Below are 17543 nucleotides of genomic sequence, written 5' to 3' on the forward strand. Positions count from 1 at the left end.
CCTATTTGTCTCAATTCTCCATTTTAGTTTGCCCATGTATAAATAACATAATATAATCGAAGTGTCCCTATTACAGCACAATTACTGTCACCCTCACATACAAATGTTTCTTCAAAAAAAAAAACAAGAAAGGCTAGATTTGTTAAATTTTTTAATAAAATATTTAGTGATAATACAAAGTCCTTTGCTTTCACAAAAATCATTATGACTATGATTGGTTATGATTCAAAATTTCTTATCATCTTAGTTTAATACTTTGTAGCTTGGCCTGGTTCTAAATTATTTAATTTTTAAGACTTAGCTTTCTTTTTAATGGAGGTATAATTAACATATTGTATTAATTTCAGGTGTACAACATAATGACTCTATATGTATGTCATGAGATGATCACCACAGTAAGTCTAGTTCACATGCATCACCACACATGGTTACAATTTTTTTTTCCTTGTATGAGAACTTTCAAGATCTGTTCTCTTCATTGAATTTCTTTTTGGCTCAATGACTGATTTTCTTTAGTCCTAACCTGATTTCTTTAGGCTGTGGGAAATATGATGAGTAACAGTGTACGTGCAGACTAAGTACCCAAAAGTACGTGCTAAGTACCCAAAAGTTCAGTGAAGCCCCAAGGAACTCCATCAGGCCATATAATTTGGGAACCTTGACTTGAACCCATGGAGGCAATTACAGAAAAACAAGTATCTTTGAGGGATATCAAAATGTAGGGACACGAGTTTTGAACTCAGTCAGAAAACTTTAATTCTGTGTTCCTTTTTTTTTTCTATTTTGACTGTGCCACATGGCTTGCAGGATCTTAGTTCTCTGACCAGGGATTGAACCTGGGCCACCGTGGTGAAAGCATCAAGTCTTAACCGCTGGACTGCCAGGGAATTCCCAGAAAACTTGAATTCTGAATTTACCTTTTCCTACTACATATCCTTGGCCTGGTCCTTCACTTCTTTGAACCTTAGTTTCCTGAAATGGAAGCATGAATTCCCGCCCTGCCCTCCTTCCTATATGTAAACATGTTTAATGTGTTAGATGTTAAATAATGTAAAGGATTATGACCATCCTGCATACCTGGAGACACATACTAGAGAGTGTGCACCTTCTCAGATTACCGTCTAAAGTAACTGTTGCAGCTGCTGTTGCAGAATAAGTGGTTTTCTTATATTTAACAGAGTTGACTGTTTTCTTTTTATAGTTGGATACCTTGTTTAGTCAGCTGCTAAGTTTTCTTCTCCTATGTTTTACTTATGTGAACTTTAAGAAACGTGTACAGTAAGGAAGGGGGAAATGTAAATAAAGAGAAAGAAATAAGGGTGAATTTGGCCAAACTATTTTTAAACATTTCTGTGGAAGTCACAGAGTCTTGTGTGTCCATGTTTGTACATACTGTGTGTGCTGACACCTCATTCTCTGCTTTCTGAGGTTCTTAAAGGCTTGCTTGCGCATTTCCTCTTCTTTGGGGGAGTAGAAGTAGGAATAAAGTAGGGAGACTTCATTCATTAAATAGTTGTAACCAATAGTTGTGTTTTTGATTAAAATTTTTTTTTTAACTTCACACCCATTTGGATGGCTATGATAAAAACAAAACAAAAACAGAAAATAACATATGTTGGCCAGGATGTGGAGAAAGTGGGAACCCTGTGTATAGCTGGTTGAGAATGTAAAATGGTGTCACCACTGTGGAAAACAGTATGACAATTCTTCAAAAAATTGAACATAGAATTATTATATCCAGCAATTCAAATTCTAGGTATATACCTAAAATAAGTGAAAGCAGGAACTCGAACAGATATTTCTACACCCACATTCATAGCTGCATTATTCACTTAGCCAAAAGGTAGAAGCAAACTAAGTGTCCATTGACAGATAAATGGATAAACAAAATGTGGTATATACATACAATGGAATATTATTAAGCCTTAAAAAGGAAGGAAATTCTGACACACGTTACAGCATAGATGAACTTTAAGGATGTTATCCTAAGTGAAATGAACCAGTCACAAAAGGACAAATATCATATGATTCAACTTATAGGAAGTACCTAGAGTAATCAAATTCATAAAGACAGAGAGTAGAATGGTGGTTGCCAGGGGCTGTGGGGAGGTAGAGAATGGGGAGTTATTGTTTAATGGATATAGACTCAATTGGGGAAAAAATTCTGCAGGTGGATGTTTGCACAGTGTTAATGTACTTAATGCCACTGACCTGTATACTTAAAAATGGTTAAAATGGTAAACTTTATATTATGTATATTTTACCACAATTTTTTAAAGCAACTTTCCCATAACTATCATAGTTACTTTAAAATTTTGTGAAATCCTTAACAAATACAACTTTTGGCTTTGTTTTTGCCTAACACAACTCTTCTCTTTTTTTTTTTTTTTTTTGCGGTATGCGGTCCTCTCACTGTTGTGGCCTCTTCCGTTGCGGAGCACAGGCTCCGGATGCGCAGGCTCAGCGGCCATGGCTCACGGGCCCAGCCGCTCCGCGGCATGTGGGATCTTCCCGGACCGGGGCACGAACCCGTGTCCCCTGCATCAGCAGGCGGACTCTCAACCACTGCACCACCAGGGAAGCCCCTCTTCTCATTTTTAAGAGCTCTTAATTAGATCATAATACTTACCTGTTCGGAAGAGGAAATTTTTTTCCTTTGAATACTTAAGACCTTTTCTTTCAATCACTAGGAAACAAATCTAAAACTAAATCCTGGAGCCTGATTTAATTTTAAACCACTTTCAACTATCTCCTTAACTGTGTCTGCATAATTTGTACTTCTGCATGAACTTAACAGAAAGCCACTTCTTCCTATTATTTTTGTACATCCAGGTTTACACACTGACAAAAGTAGCGTAATATAGTTGAAAGACTAGGCATCGTAAGTCCCTGTCTCAAGCGTTTACCTTATTTACATTATCACCTTGGCCATTCATTTACTCATGTCTCTACGCATGCATTCATTAATTCAAGCATCTATTGACTACTGTATGCCAGCTACTGTGCTAGATGCTGGTGGAGAAAGTTATCAACAAATAAATAAAAATGGTATAATAAGGGCTACTATAGAGGTATGTACAGATTGCTCTATAGTACTAAGGAGAGCAGTAAAATGCACCAGAAAAGGCCTTGCCGAGCATATGAAGTTTGAATTGAATCTTAAAAAATAATAAGAGAACAAGGAACGGGGTAAAGCATTTCAGGCAGAAGAAATAGTATTTACAAGGGCATAGAAACAGGAAAAAGCATTGCATGCTTGACACACTTCAAATCTTTCAGTATGACTGGAACACATGATATTGAGGACTTGTGGTGGTTGGAAAGGTAAGCAGGGGACAGATCATGGAGAACTTTGGATTTCACCATTCATGCATTAATAAACATTAATTGGACACCTCCTATATTCCAAGTACTATGCTGGGAAGTTGAGGCTTCAAAGATGCGTGAGACACAAGTGATATAGAGTATGGTAGGAGTCAGTAATAGAGATCGTATGAAGTATAAGGGAACTCAAATGAGGCATCTCTAACCCAACTGAATAGAGGAGATGGAAGGAAAATCTACAAAGGAGTCTTTGAGGAGATGACCCCTGAGCTTTGTCTTCAAAGGAGAGTAAGCATAGGTTAGTCAGTTGAGGGGGGCGGAGGGAGGGTTAAAAGAAAGAAGCAGAAGCTTAGACACAAGAAACCACATTGTATGTGTGGAGAATTGTAAGTGGTTTTGTGTTGCTAAATTTAAGTTCTAGGCATAGAATGAGGCTGAAGGGTCTGCAGGGTGTAATCCTTTGTGCCATTTTAAAGAGTGTAGACTTTATCCTAAGGAGGATAGGAAGCCACTAGTGGACTTTAAGCAGCAGGGAACATGCTAGATCCTTCTGATGGGTGGGGAAGATGGATTCAAGGAAGATAAGACAGGAAGTCAGGAGAACAGATAGGCCAACCAAGAGATGATGAGGGCCTAAATGAGGCCCATGGCAATAGGAGTGGAGGAGAGGGAGCTGATTTGCGAAATATTTGGGAGGTAAACTATCTGTAGGACTTGGTGATTAATGGGATGAGAGGGTTGATGGAAAGGAATCAAGAAGACTGCCAGGATCCTGGCTAAGACAAGTCGCTTCTTCTGGGTCTCTGGTTCTTTAGGTATAAAACGTGTGGGCTAGGCTTCTCTGGTGGCGCAGTGGTTGAGAGTCCGCCTGCCGATGCAGGGGACACGGGTTCGTGCCCCGGTCCGGGAAGATCCCGCATGCCACGGAGTGGGTGGGCCCGTGAGCCATGGCCGCTGGGCCTGCGCGTCCGGAGCCTGTGCTCCGCAATGGGAGAGGCCACAGCAGTGAGAGGCCCGCATACCGAAAAAAAAAAAAAAAAAAAAAGTGTGGGCTGAACTGGGATTGACACTAACATCTCTCCCAGCTCTGAAGTTCCGTGATTCTGAGCAGCCTCTTTGGATATTCTCACCTTAACTAAGGTAGTTGCTTCCCTTCTCCCAGTCTCACAGCTCCTCTGATGCCTTCTCAGGAAGGCACGTGCCAGCAGAGCTGAGATGGCTTTAAAACTGCCAGTCAATGTCAGGAAAATCTAGTGCTGTTACCAGGTAGCTGGAGTTATAATTAGCCCGGTTGCTAGGGAAAAACTGAGATTCTGTAAGCATGGGCTGCCAGAAACAGCGTTTCCCAACTGGATGAATTTATTTGTTTACGAGAACAAAGAGGATATGGATGAATGTTTTTAATGTGTTTTTGGAGATTTCAGCTTTTGCCCAGGGTATAGGGTATGTTAAAAGCAAAAAATAGGTTTGTTGCTTGGGCTACTCAACATCTCGTCTGCGGTAGGAGGAGTGGATCTGAAAAATCTGCTTTGATATATATTTGGATAGCTGGAAAATGACTTATTTTCACTTGAAAGGAGATAAATAAGAACATAGAATCAGTTTAGAGTTACAAAAGATCCTGGAGATAATCTGTATGCCTCCTTCACTTTTTTAAAAAATAAATTTATTTATTTATTTTTGGCTGTGTTGGGTCTTCGTTGCTGCGCACGGGCTTTCTCTAGTTGCAGTGAGCAGGGGCTACTCTTTGTTGTAGTGCATGGACTTCTCATTGTGGTGGCTTCTCTTGTTGCGGAGCGTGGGCTCTAGGTGCGTGGGCTTCAGTAGTTGTGGCATGCGGGCTCAGTAGTCGTGGCTCATGGGCTCAGTAGTTACAGCACACGGGATTAGTTGCTCTGGGGCATGTGGGATCTTCCCAGACCAGGGCTTGCACCCGTGTCCCCTGCATTGGCAGGCAGATTCTTAACCACTGTGCCACCAGGGAAGTCCCCCTCACTTCACTTTTTAAGAAGGCTTTTTATTTTAAAGGAACTTTAGATATACAGAATAGTTGCAAAAATAGAGAGTTCCTATATACCATTCACTCAGCTTTCCCTAATGAGTAAAACCTTTATTTTAAAGATAAAGAGACGGAGACCCACAGTGGTCAAGTAACTCACCTAAGGTCACACTGCAAATTAATGGTCATGTTGAAACTAGAATCCAGGAGGCCTTGCTTCCTGTCCAGGCACTTGCAGTGACTTCCTCGGTCTTCAAAAAAAGTTCAAGGAATTTATATGCTTGTCAGAAGTTTAGACTTTCTTCTTCTTTGTATTGATAATCCTGGGCTAAAATAGAGTATACACAGCAGAAGCTAGAGTACTTCACAGATAAGTGATTCTGTACCCTGTGCCTGCTGCCAAATATTTAGTTCCTCAGCCTACGTACCCCTTCCCTAGGAGTTTCATCATTATATGTTTCCAAAAGCCATGGGGATCTCTTTTTTGGGCGGGGGTCTGTGGGTGGTTTCTTCCTCCTCTGGCCTTTGCCATCTCATCTAAACAAGTTCAACTTCCCAGAGAAATGAGGCTGTGTTATACATGGAGAAGTTACAGAGCAGGGGGCTGGTACAAACTGGAAAGGGGCCCACCCTATCATGTTAAGTAGCAGCTAATCCACCCACACACCAAAAGACAGTGATCTCACTTGGTACATGCCGTTCTGTGGAGAGCTAAGTAATAGTCAGGTGGCTTTTTGCCAAGCAACTTTAGAACAGACTTTGGGCTGCACTGGGCAGTTATCATCCCTGTTATTTGGAAACTTGGCTCAAAGAGGTTGGGAGTGAATGAAAGGCACCGACTGCCTTGTCATGCCAGCTTTTTACCTCCCAACCTCACATAAGGCCCCACTGGCATGTCGGGCAGGAAGCCACCTCTTTATACACACAGAGCCTTAGCCCACATGGAGACTTGAGGAGGAAGCCCTCCTCTGAGGCCCCTGGGTGGACAGAGGCTGCCAGCATGAAGGCCATGACCTAGAGCTGCAAAAGGAGAGTCTGGGCCCTGGCTGAGGGCCAGAAGTAAGCAAGTCCTTCCAGGTCACTTTTCCTTGGTAGGTTTCAGAGCTTCTTTCTGAGGCCACAGAGGTGGCTGCCCCTCCTAGAAATACTCCATCAGACGCCCCCATCCAGATTCTCTCTAGTCAAGCGGCGTGTATGCTCAGTACAAACATAAACCTTGTCCTGCCCACCTAACACAACTCAGTTGATGACATGGTGTGTTGTCATCACTCTGCTGCAAAGTCAGGAGCTCCTGAGTCCAGAGCTGGATTCTAGGGTCTTCCTGGCACAGAAATCAGATGAAGGTAGTGGACCTCTGGGTCTCAGAGGAGAAGGTCCTTTAGAGGTGGGGAGCAGTCTCCATTTGAAGTCTTTTTCTTTCTCTCCGATCCCTTCCAGGCTTACGGGATTATGAAGAAGCCCAGGTTGCTGCCAAACCATTTGAAGCCTCAGAGAACTCAGAGTCAGGATGGTTGTAACTGGTCCCTGCCAGTCTCTACAAAGCTGGGGGTGAGAGCAGAGAGGTCCCTTCAGCTGTGGAAAGCTTTGTTGTGTTGGGCCACATCAGGGGCCTTGCCTGAATTGCTGCACGTGGAGGGTGGTGATGTCAGTTAGAACCAGAACTCCGCCTCAGGCTTTCTCTACCCTCCTTTGGCCCTCAGTGCTAACTTCCTAATTACTCTCTCCCCTCTTTCCTCTCCTGTTCTCCCTACTTCTTTGAGGTATCAAAGTATGTCACCAGTGCCTAAGGGTCTTGATATAAGATGGAGGGCAATTAATGGTCATGAGGAAAATAGCCTGAGGACTCATTCTCTATCTATTTCTAGGCTACTTATCTCCAGGAGAGGTTTCTAGGCCCAGGTCTTGTCCCACCTTTTGGTATCAGTATTCTGTCCTTCTTCGTCTCGTATCCTCTCTCCTCTATCCCCAAATTTGTGCATACACATGGAAAATATATGCTAAATGCTTCACATTTAAACCCTATGGAGGAGGGGATCCATTTAGTGTTTACTACGTGCCAGGCACTATGCTATGCATTTTACATATATTTAATCCCAACCACATAATAACTCTATGAAGTTGGTTGTCCCCATTTTTCACAGGACCATATTTGCCATTAATAGCCTCAGGGTGTATACCTGGTATCCTAGCAGCTACATGGCCTAATTCTTCAGTTAATAAGCAAGGTCTTGGCACATTTTTTAGAAACTAAAGTTAGTGACTGTTCAAATGCAAATGATGTTTTTTTAGTGAATAACTCTACATTGCGTTAAGGTGAGACTAAAAAGAAAAGAAGGAGCTCTAGTAAAATGATATCCATTTTCATGGTGGTTTTTACCAAGATTGTGGCAGGAAGAGGTGGCATTGTCTCATTGATGTATCTGCTCTAAAAGGTGGCATCGACCTTATTTTTACTTGTGAAACAGGTGCAGTTGCCATGTGGAATGTAATAGAAACCAGGCTGTCCTTATCCCCGTACATGGCCCTGTCAGACTAGTGCTGTCTGGTGTAGAACTCCAGAAATTTAGAGGAAATTGAGAAATATTCAAACTCAAAACTTAGAACTTAAAAATTAGAAAATGAGGCTAATGAGAAAAGGGCAATGGAATTGGGATTTTTAATTTGGGGAAGAACAAACTCAGAGGTGACCTAATAGAAAATTTTAGAAGTCTCAGTATGTGACAGACAGTGATTAGCTATGTTCTGTCTCTGCAAGAATAAAAATAGGTTGATCCTAGTTGAAATCTAAGCATTAGGCCTCGTTCATTTAAAAATATTTATTGAATATTCAATAACACCTACTATGTTATATTCGTAGTACCTACTATATTCATTCACCTATATTGATAGCACCTATTATGTTCCAGGTGCTATTGGAGGTGGTTATAATAATAATATAAATGAGCAAAACAGATGAGCATTCCTACCCTCATGAAATTTATATTCTATTATGAGGGGGAAGACAATAAATAAATATTAAATAACATATGTAGAATGTTGGCAAGTGGTAAGTCCTAATGGGGAAAAAATAGTAGAGTAGGGTAAGGGGGTCAAAAAGTATAAGAATGGAGGGGAGGTTGCAGCATTCAAGAGTGGTCAGGGGAGGCTACATTTAGAAAGTGGTTTTTAAAACACATTATCTCACTAGGCTACAACCAAAATAATGGCCAGGCTGAATTCTTATCTGGAGGCTTGACTGGGGATGAATCTACTTCTGAGCTCACTTGAGTTGTTGGCAGAATTTATTTCCTTGTAGGACTCAGGGCCCAAACTTCTTGCTGAATGTTGGCTAGAGACTGCCCATAGTTCTTTGAAGCCACCTACTGTTCCTTGCCATGTGGACTTTCCCCACACATTCATATCATCAAGGCAGCAAGGAGAAGCTCTAGAGCAAGTCAGCTACTAAGATATTCTTAATACTTAACATAGTCACAGGAGTGACAGTACGTTGCCTTTGCCATATACTATTGGTTGGAAGCAAGTTACACATCCAGCTGTACTCAAGGTGGGGATTACACAAAGACATGAGCACTGGAAGGCAGGGATCATGGGGAGCCCTGTTAGAGACTGTCCACCACATGATTTTCCTGTATCTTTTTGTAACTTTATTATACAGATATGAGATGGGAAGGGAAGTCAATAAACATGAGAATGACCAGTGGATGGAGGAAGATTTATTCATGGGTTTACCATCACAGCATTTATAGCCTGTAAGGCTGAGCTGAGGCAATGAAGCCATCCCAGATTGGTGGTCTCTATGCTGAGCTCCTTACTCACCCTTTGTACTTGGCTGTTTGTGTTGCCATTTCCTTTGCTGTTTCTGTTTTCCTCTCTCTTTTTTTTTTGTTTTGTTTAAATTAACTGTATTAAGTGTACAGTTTGATGAATTTTAACAAATATATATATATCTACCTATGCAATAGCCACCCCACAATTGAGATATAAAACACTTCCATCGCCCAGAAAAGTTCCTGTGTGTCCCACTGGTGCCAGTCCTTTTACATCTCTGACTGCTGGAAACCATTGATCTGCTTTCAGTCTATAGTTTAGTTCTGTCTATTCTAGAATTTCTTGTAAATGGAGTCAGGGAGTATAGATTCTGGTGTTAGGCTTCTTTCACTTAGCACGATGATTTTGAGGTCACCTATGTTGTTTGTATCAGTAGTTTATTCTTTTTTATTGCTGAGTAGTATTCCATTGTATGAATGCAATTTGTTTATCCATTCACCTGTTGATGAACATATGGATTGTGTCCTGTGATTGGCTATCATGACTAAAGGTGCTGTGCGTATTCATGTACAAGTCTTTGTTGTATTTCTCTTGGATAAATACCCAGTAGTAGAATTGTTAGGTCATATAATAATCACGTATTTCAATTTATAAGATACTATCAAACTGTTTGCCAGAGTGGCTATGCAATAGAAAATAGTTTTTAAGCAACGACTTAAAGGAGATGAGGCAGTTAGCCAAACAGATAACTGGGAGGAGACCATTCCAGGTAGAGAAAGAGCAGGAGAGCCATGGAGGCTGAAACAGCATGAGAATGGGCGAGGATGTTGGGAGATGAGGTCCCAGAGGTAATGGAGATTGTGCACATCAGATAGGCCCTAGTAAATAATTTTAAACACTTCAGCTTTTACTCTGAGTGACAAGATGACACTCTGCCAGCGATAGTCCTATCTGACTTTTGAAAGATCGTTGTAGTTACAGTATTGAGAATAGCCCATAGAAAGGCAAGGGTAGAAGCCAGAAGGGCTATTAGGAAGCCATTGCAGTTGTCCACATAAGAGATGGTGATCAGGCTAAGGTAATAGCAGTTAATGTGGGGAGAAGTGGTGAAGGTAACACCAACAAGATTGCTGATGGACTGGATATGGAATGTGAGAGAAAGAAAGGAATCAATGACAACATCAGGGGTTTTGGCCTAAACAACTGGAAGGATGGAGTTGCCATAATTGAGATAGGGAAGGGTATGTATAGAGCAGGTTTGAGGGTAGAGAGTAGGAGTTCCGTTATGGACATTTTATGTTTGAGATATTTGTTGGACATTTCCAGTGGCAATATCATGTAAGTAGTTGAGTGTATAAATCTGAAGTTTTGGAGAAAGGGTTGGGCTGGAGGTATAAATTTGGGAGTCATCAGCATATAGAAGGTATTTAAAGTCATGAGACTGGACTTCCCTGGTGGCGCAGTAGTTAAGAATCCACCTGCCAAATAGAGACACAGTTGTAGAGAACAAACGTATGGACACCAAGGGGGGAAGTGGCGGGGGGGGGTGGTAGTGAGATGAATTGGGAGATTGGGATTGACATGTATACACTGATATGTATAAAATGGATGACTAATAAGAACCTGCTGCATAAAAAAATAGAATTCAAAAAGTAAAAAAAAAAAAAAAAAAAGAATCTGCCTGCCAATGCAGGGGACACGGGTTCGAGCCCTGGTCTGGGAAGATCCCATGTGCTGTGAAGCAACTAAGCCCGTTCACCACAACTACTGAGCCCACGCTCTAGAGCCTGCAAGCCACAACTGAGTCCGTGCTCCACAACTACTGAAGCCCAGGCACGTAGAGCCCATGCTCTGCTACAAGAGAAGCCACCACAATGAGAAGCCCGTGCACCACAATGAAGAGTAGTCTCCACTCGCTGCAACTAGAGAAAGCCTATGCACAACAACGAAGACCCAGTGCAGCCAAAAAAAAAAAAAAAAAAAGCCATGAGACTGTACAGATCGCCAAGGGAGTTAGTCCTACCAAGGTGGAAGATAAAAGGACCAAAGACTAAGCCCTGGGTCACTCTAACATTAATAGTTTGGGGAAAGGAGGAAGAACCAGCAAAGGAGATGGAGAAAATGTAACCAGTGAAGTGGGAAGAAAACCAAGAGAATCTGGATTCTGGAAGCCAAGTAAAGAAAACATACAATGGAAGAGAGGGGGATCAACCTTTTGAAATGCTGCTGATTGCTCAAGTATATGATGACTAAGAATTGACCTTTGGATTTGACAACGTGAATGTCATTAGTGATCTTGATTAGAGTAGTTTTGGTAGTGGTAGAGGCAAAAGTCTGATTGCAGTAGGTTTAACAAAAAATGGGAGAGGAATTGGACTGATTACGTTGAGGAGTTTTGTTGCAAAGGAGAGCAAAGAAATGGAACAGTAACTGGTAAAGGTAAGGAGTCCATAGAAGATTTTTTAAAAGATAGATGAATAATAGTATGCTTGTGTACCAGTAGAATTTTCCAGTAGAAAGTGAAATATTGATTAAGGAGACTTTCTGGATGCTACTTTTGAGAAGTAGAGAGAATGGGACCTAATGCCTAAGTGGGAGGTTTGGCTTTAGATGGGAGCATGGATAGTTATCTGTGGTCACACACGGAAAGACAGTTTGTGAGCACAGATGCTAGTAGATGATGGATAGATATGGTGATAGGAGACTATAGGGGTTTTCTTCTAGTTACTTCAGTATTCTCCATGAAGTAGGAAGCAAGCTTTATTCTCTCACTATGTATTTTCAAATATATTCCTAGCGTGAGTCAGTCTCCCTCATGTGTGCTAATTCCTGCTGACACATCCTTGTTCACGCCTGGAATACCTGTATCCTTTTTCTCTGCTTATTCCAAACCCTACTCAGGTGTCAAAGTCCAACTTAGATTCTACCTGCTCAGGTGGGCCTTTCATCATAATCAATCCCTAAAACCATCTTTTACTTTCTGTGCTCTTCCAGCAGTTATAGTTCAGATATATTATTTGGCACGTGTTTAATCCCTGGCTGGCAATTATCTTTCCAATGTGTACCTTGCTTATTTCTTCTTCTAGATTATAAGTACTTTGTGGGTTGGATTGATCTCAAACTTACTCTATTGCCTTCAACATTCTCTTCAACATTGTTGAGCCCATAATAGAAACTCAGAAAGTTGGTGTTGATTGATTGCAAACACCCTGGAAGTTGCAGGTGAGGCTCATCTGTACTTGTGAAAAAGGAGGCCACCTTTCCATCCTTTGATGTCTCCTCCACCTGAGAACCCACAAGCTGGCTTTGGAGCGCTCCAGGTGAACCTCCAACTCTTCCTGGAACTAAGAAGTCTCTCCAAGAGAAGGGTTAGCAGAAGTAGGAAGCAAACAACTTGAGAAAAGAAACAGTATAGGAAGAGGAAATTCTTGACAGTGAGAATGGTTTAAGAGAGGGTTGTGTTTTTATTTTTAACAACACCCATTCATTGGATAAATAATCATCTTCCATGTGTGGGCACTTCTGTGTTTGGGCACAGTGCTAGCAATAGGGATGCAATGGTAAGGAGATAGAGGGGGTCCCTGCCATCCTGACACTTGCAGTTTAGTGTCTGAACATAGTTTGAGTAGTACTGTGACCTGACTTCTTCAGTGTGGTGCCTATCACCCCCTAGATAATTTTGCTTCACTTATAATTAGCTAGAGTCACTTCTGTTTTTTGTTGGTTGATGAATACCATAACCCCATAAAACTCTTACAGGTGCTCTTAGACCACGGGATTAATTGTGATGCAGGTCAGGACATGTCTTCATGTAGTGTACTTAAAACTAATACATCTTTTTTCTAACATTTTGTAGAACAGCACTGTCCAGCAGAAATTTAATGTAAGCCACAGATGTAATCTATCTATCTATTTACCTACACCGGGTCTTAGTTGAGGCACGTGGGATCTTAGCTGTGGCATACAGGGTCTGGTTCCCTGGAGCAAGGAGTCTTAATTGCTGGACCACCAGGGGAGTCCCCACAGATGTAATTTAAAATTTTCTAGTGGCCACATTAAAAGAAAAGTAAATTAATGTTAATAACATATTTAAAATATCATTTCAACATGAAATTAAAAAAATCATTAGGATTTTATGTTCTTTTGTTGTAGCTAGTCTTTTCAATCCAGTGTGTATTAAGTCTTTGAAATCCTTACAGCACATCTCATTTTGGACTAGTCATACCTTAAGGGTTCAATAGCTTCATGTGGCTCGTGGCTGCCATCCTGAATGACACAACTTAGAGTCTACAGTCTAAGTGCTGCCCCTGGTCTCAAGCACAGGTATTATTTTAGAGGAGTTGCCTGATCATAGGACCTGACTTCAGGACACAGATAGGCTTCCAAGGGAGGAGTGACTGCCAGGTGTTGGAACTTAGATTCCATTTTGTAGTGCAAGTTTCAATGCAAGAAAAACTGTCCTGGACTTTGCAGAATACCAGTGAGTGGCTTTATCCTTTTTGGAGAGTAGATCAAAGGAAGTGTAGATCCAGAATGGAGAGCTGAATTTGGGGATAAATGTCAGATCATGTTAGATGACACAGATAATTTTAAAATGTTTAGGGCTTCCCTGGTGGCACAGTGGTTGAGAATCTGCCTGCTAATGCAGGGGACACGGGTTTGAGCCCTGGTCTGGGAGGATCCCACATGCCGTGGAGCAACTGGGCCCGTGGGCCACAACTACTGAGCCTGCGCATCTGGAGCCTGTGCTCCACAACAAGAGAGGCCGCGACAGTGAGAGGCCCGTGCACCGTGATGAAGAGTGGCCCCAGCTTGCCACAACTAGAGAAAGCCCTCGCACAGAAACGAAGACCCAACACAACAAAAATAAATAAATAAAATAATAATTACATCTGCAAACATCCTTTAAAAAAATGTTTAGACGGCCTTAGGTTTCCTATGTACCAATTTATCTGTAGAAAAATTAATATAAATTTTATACTTTATAACTCCCAATTCTATACCTGCTACCCAAAGGGAAGTTAAGGAAAGCACAGGATGGTTCCCCTGAACTCCAGTTTCTAAATAGCTGAGGGAAACAAATCATTCTGAGCATCCCTTTTATAGCCCCTTCAGTGGGGCCGGGTTCCTGTCTCCACACAAGGTGTCCTGGGATTGTAGGGGCTCCAGCCTCACCCCTGACTTTCATAAGAGGCCTGCACTTTTCTAAATTAAGCCCAGCCAGTCCTATTTATGAACAGAGAGGCTCCAGCCAAGTGAGAGAGATTCGTCCTGCTAAGGAATGTGCTGGGGACAGGGAGAGAATCACTGAGATCACTGGTATTTATATGGATGTTTTCTCACTTGCCAGCTCAGTTGGCCAGATCAACAGAGGCTTTTGGGACTCTACCAAGATTTTAACAGAGTGACTAAGAAGGGTTTAAGTTGATCATTGTGAACACCAAGGCAGTGTGCATACTGGGACCTCTGAGCTCAGAGTGTAAATAAAAAATGCCCAAGACAACTCATATTTTTCCCCATGTTTTTAAATGGACTTTATTGTTTAGGGCAGTTTTAGGTTTGCAGCAAAATTGAACAGAAGGTACAGAAAATTCTCATATGTCCCCTTCCCCCCTCCCAAATCACAGCCTCCCCCACCATCAAAACCCAAAGCTTTTAGTTAATCGTTTTATCATTTAACCTCATTTTGTTTGTTTGTTTTGTTTTTTTGCGGTACGCAGGCCTCTCACTGCTGTGGCCTCTCCCGCTGCAGAGCACAGGCTCCGGACGCACAGGCTCAGCGGCCATGGCTCACGGGCCCAGCCGCTCCATGGCATGTGGGATCTTCCCGGAACGGGGCACAAACCCGTGTCCCCTGCATTGGCAGGCGGACTCCCAACCACTGCGCCACCAGGGAAGCCCTCATTTAACCTCATTTTAATCTATCTTTCTTGGGTTCCTAAACTCAAGGTTGACCAGAAGTACCGATCTCTGCTTGTGATTCATACATCTTACTACCTTTGGGGAAACTAATGTTTATTGAACACCTACTATATGTCAGGTATTTTCATTTACATCCTTTCATTTAATTTTCACAGTATCCTTGAAAGGTAGTGATTGTAAGCACCTGAAGGAACTACAACTTAGGTTAAGTGACTTATTTCTAGAATATAGGGGATGAACTATGTGGAACTGTGAAAAATGGTTGAATATCTGCACTTTCATATGATTCAGCCTAACAGAATGTGATAGTAAGTATTTGAACCCAGGCCAGTTTAGTTCTAAAGTCTATACTCTTCACCATACTGCTGCCCTAAGTACAAGATTCTTTGTTTTCCCTTGGCAGCTCTGTAGTTTGAGATTTATATTCCTCCTCCCTTAAAAGATTAGAACCAGGGAGCTGAAAGGAAGGGCAACCCAAGGTATAACACATGTTGAGTTGGGTCTAGGAATGTTTCTTTGGAGGCTAAAGCCAGGAGTTACAGGATGGACTTGCATTGATTTATGTATCTGCTACTATTTATATCTACCACCTGTGTGTATTTCCATGCAGCTATTTGATTCTGGGTCTCTTTTGTTTATCACATTCTACTATAATTATCTGTTTAATTGCCCCCATAGGCTGTAAATTCCCTGAGGACTGTGATTGTATCTGCCTTGCTCTTTTTAATACTTATTAGAGTGCCTTACATATCCAAAGGAGATTCTCAATAAACATTTGATTAAAAAAAAGTGAATAAATAAATGCTGCCATCTCACAAGTTAGCTACCTGTCTTCTGCCCAGTGAGTACCCTTTCTGTCAGTCTCTGTCTCTCACACACATACACATGTGAGCCCTGGTTGTGTCTGTCCAAATACCTGGCTACCTTAGAACTCATCCACAGCCTCAGTGCTTACTCAGAGGTGGGTGTCTGTGTTTGTCTAATCAAGGTAAACTGAGCTGGGAAGGAATTGGTATTGTTTTCAGGCCTCTACTAAGGACTAACATGGTTTGGGCTTGAAAGAGTGACCTGAACAGAGGAGTTCAGTCATCCGGATGTAGATCCTTGTACTTTGTATTGTATAAACTGAAACTTTCCACTTGGTGTTTTTCCATTTCTTTGGGGAACTGGACACTAAAGCAATCTCTGGCAGGAAAGTGCCTGGCCTTGTAGTCTTCTGCTTACTGAGGCTGGGGACACTGCCCTGCTATCCTTTTCCTGGCAATGAACTATTCTTGTCACATGTTGGGGCAACCTATGTGTCTAATTTGGGGCTTGATTGCATTAGTGGATGACAATGAACCTGGAATCTGTAGAAAGGCAGGATCTGCACCTCTGAATAAGGTCTTTCCTCCACTTGAGGGTCTGAGGACTTTTATGATTTGCATTTGAACACCTTCTGGCTAGGTGTCTTACATCAACAGAGAAGATGAGCAATGTAGGTGGTATTATAATTCTTACGGGCAAGAGAGAGAGGCTCTGATTCAAATTAATTGACTGTATTAAAACATAAAGCTCTGGGAGTGACTAGTCTAAGGTCACACAGTTAATGACAAAGCCAAATAGTTAGACCCTCTAGGGTCTTATTTTTGCTTTAAAACTAGGTGAATGAAAGGAAATCTCATCTACAAAACAACTCACTTGGAAGCTACTAAAATGTGTTTCCAGGGATTGTATAGCGACAAAACCCTTGCCCCTTGTTCAGGACAGATAGAAGAACCCCTTATGAATATATTCAGTACTTCACCCTGTTTTATAGAGCTAATGCTTTGCCCCAGTGGTTTCAGAGAAGTCTGGAAAAGAAATTCACTGTGAACAAAAATATTTCTGAGCTACACTTTTCCTAGAAAGGATATGGTTCTAAAAAGAAAAGAAAACATTTAAAAATAAAACCCATCCACTAGAGTGACTTTTCACTTTGGGTTAATAATCAGGAATTATAAGAGGATCTCCTCACAAGAGTTTGAGACTCTTCCTCCTATTAAACTATTTCTTTTCAAATTCCTTTAGTCTACAGAACTGATTCAGAGTAAGATCTGGCCATACTTATTTTTGTCCCAAGTAAAAACTCTTCCATGATAACCAACAAGGACCTACTCTATAGCACAGAGAACTCTGCTCAATGTTATATGGCAGCCTGGATGGGAGGGGAGTTTGGGGGAGAGTGGAGACATATATATGTATGGCTGAGTCTCTTTGATATGCACCTGATACTATTACAACCTTGTTAATCAGCTATACTCCAATATAAAAGGAAAAGTTAAAAAAAAAAAACTCTTCCATGGAAGGCCTGCTTTTCTCTGGTTTGTTTCGTACTGTCTTACAAAGGTGCAGTACCCATTTCCTTCACTCACTGACCCTAATTCACATCTTATCACACTGAAAAGCACTTTGGTTCTGGCAATCTTTAATCTCCAGTGCATAGTTACTTGCTGATGTTATCAATGAATATATACTGGTATGCTGTCAAGGTTTTTTTTTTTTTGAGTAC

At 41.5% G+C, this 17543-nt stretch overlaps 1 protein-coding gene across 10 annotated transcripts in view; it reads left to right on the top strand.

Moving 5' to 3' along the window:
• The window catches only part of PDE4DIP (phosphodiesterase 4D interacting protein), a gene marked incomplete at both ends in the record, with an annotated part of 223864 nt that overhangs the window by 77770 nt on the left and 128551 nt on the right, over positions 1-17543 (top strand). The window contains one exon of one of the 10 annotated variants that reach the window (XM_082614133.1): positions 6811-6871. The exons of the other annotated variants lie outside the window; for them this stretch is intronic. Of the gene's footprint in view, positions 1-6810; positions 6872-17543 lie in introns of those variants that run through there. 10 annotated transcript variants of the gene reach the window in all.

This window comes from Mesoplodon mirus, assembly GCF_964341445.2.
Source record: "Mesoplodon mirus genome assembly, chromosome: 3".
Classification (NCBI taxonomy): domain Eukaryota; kingdom Metazoa; phylum Chordata; class Mammalia; order Artiodactyla; family Ziphiidae; genus Mesoplodon; species Mesoplodon mirus.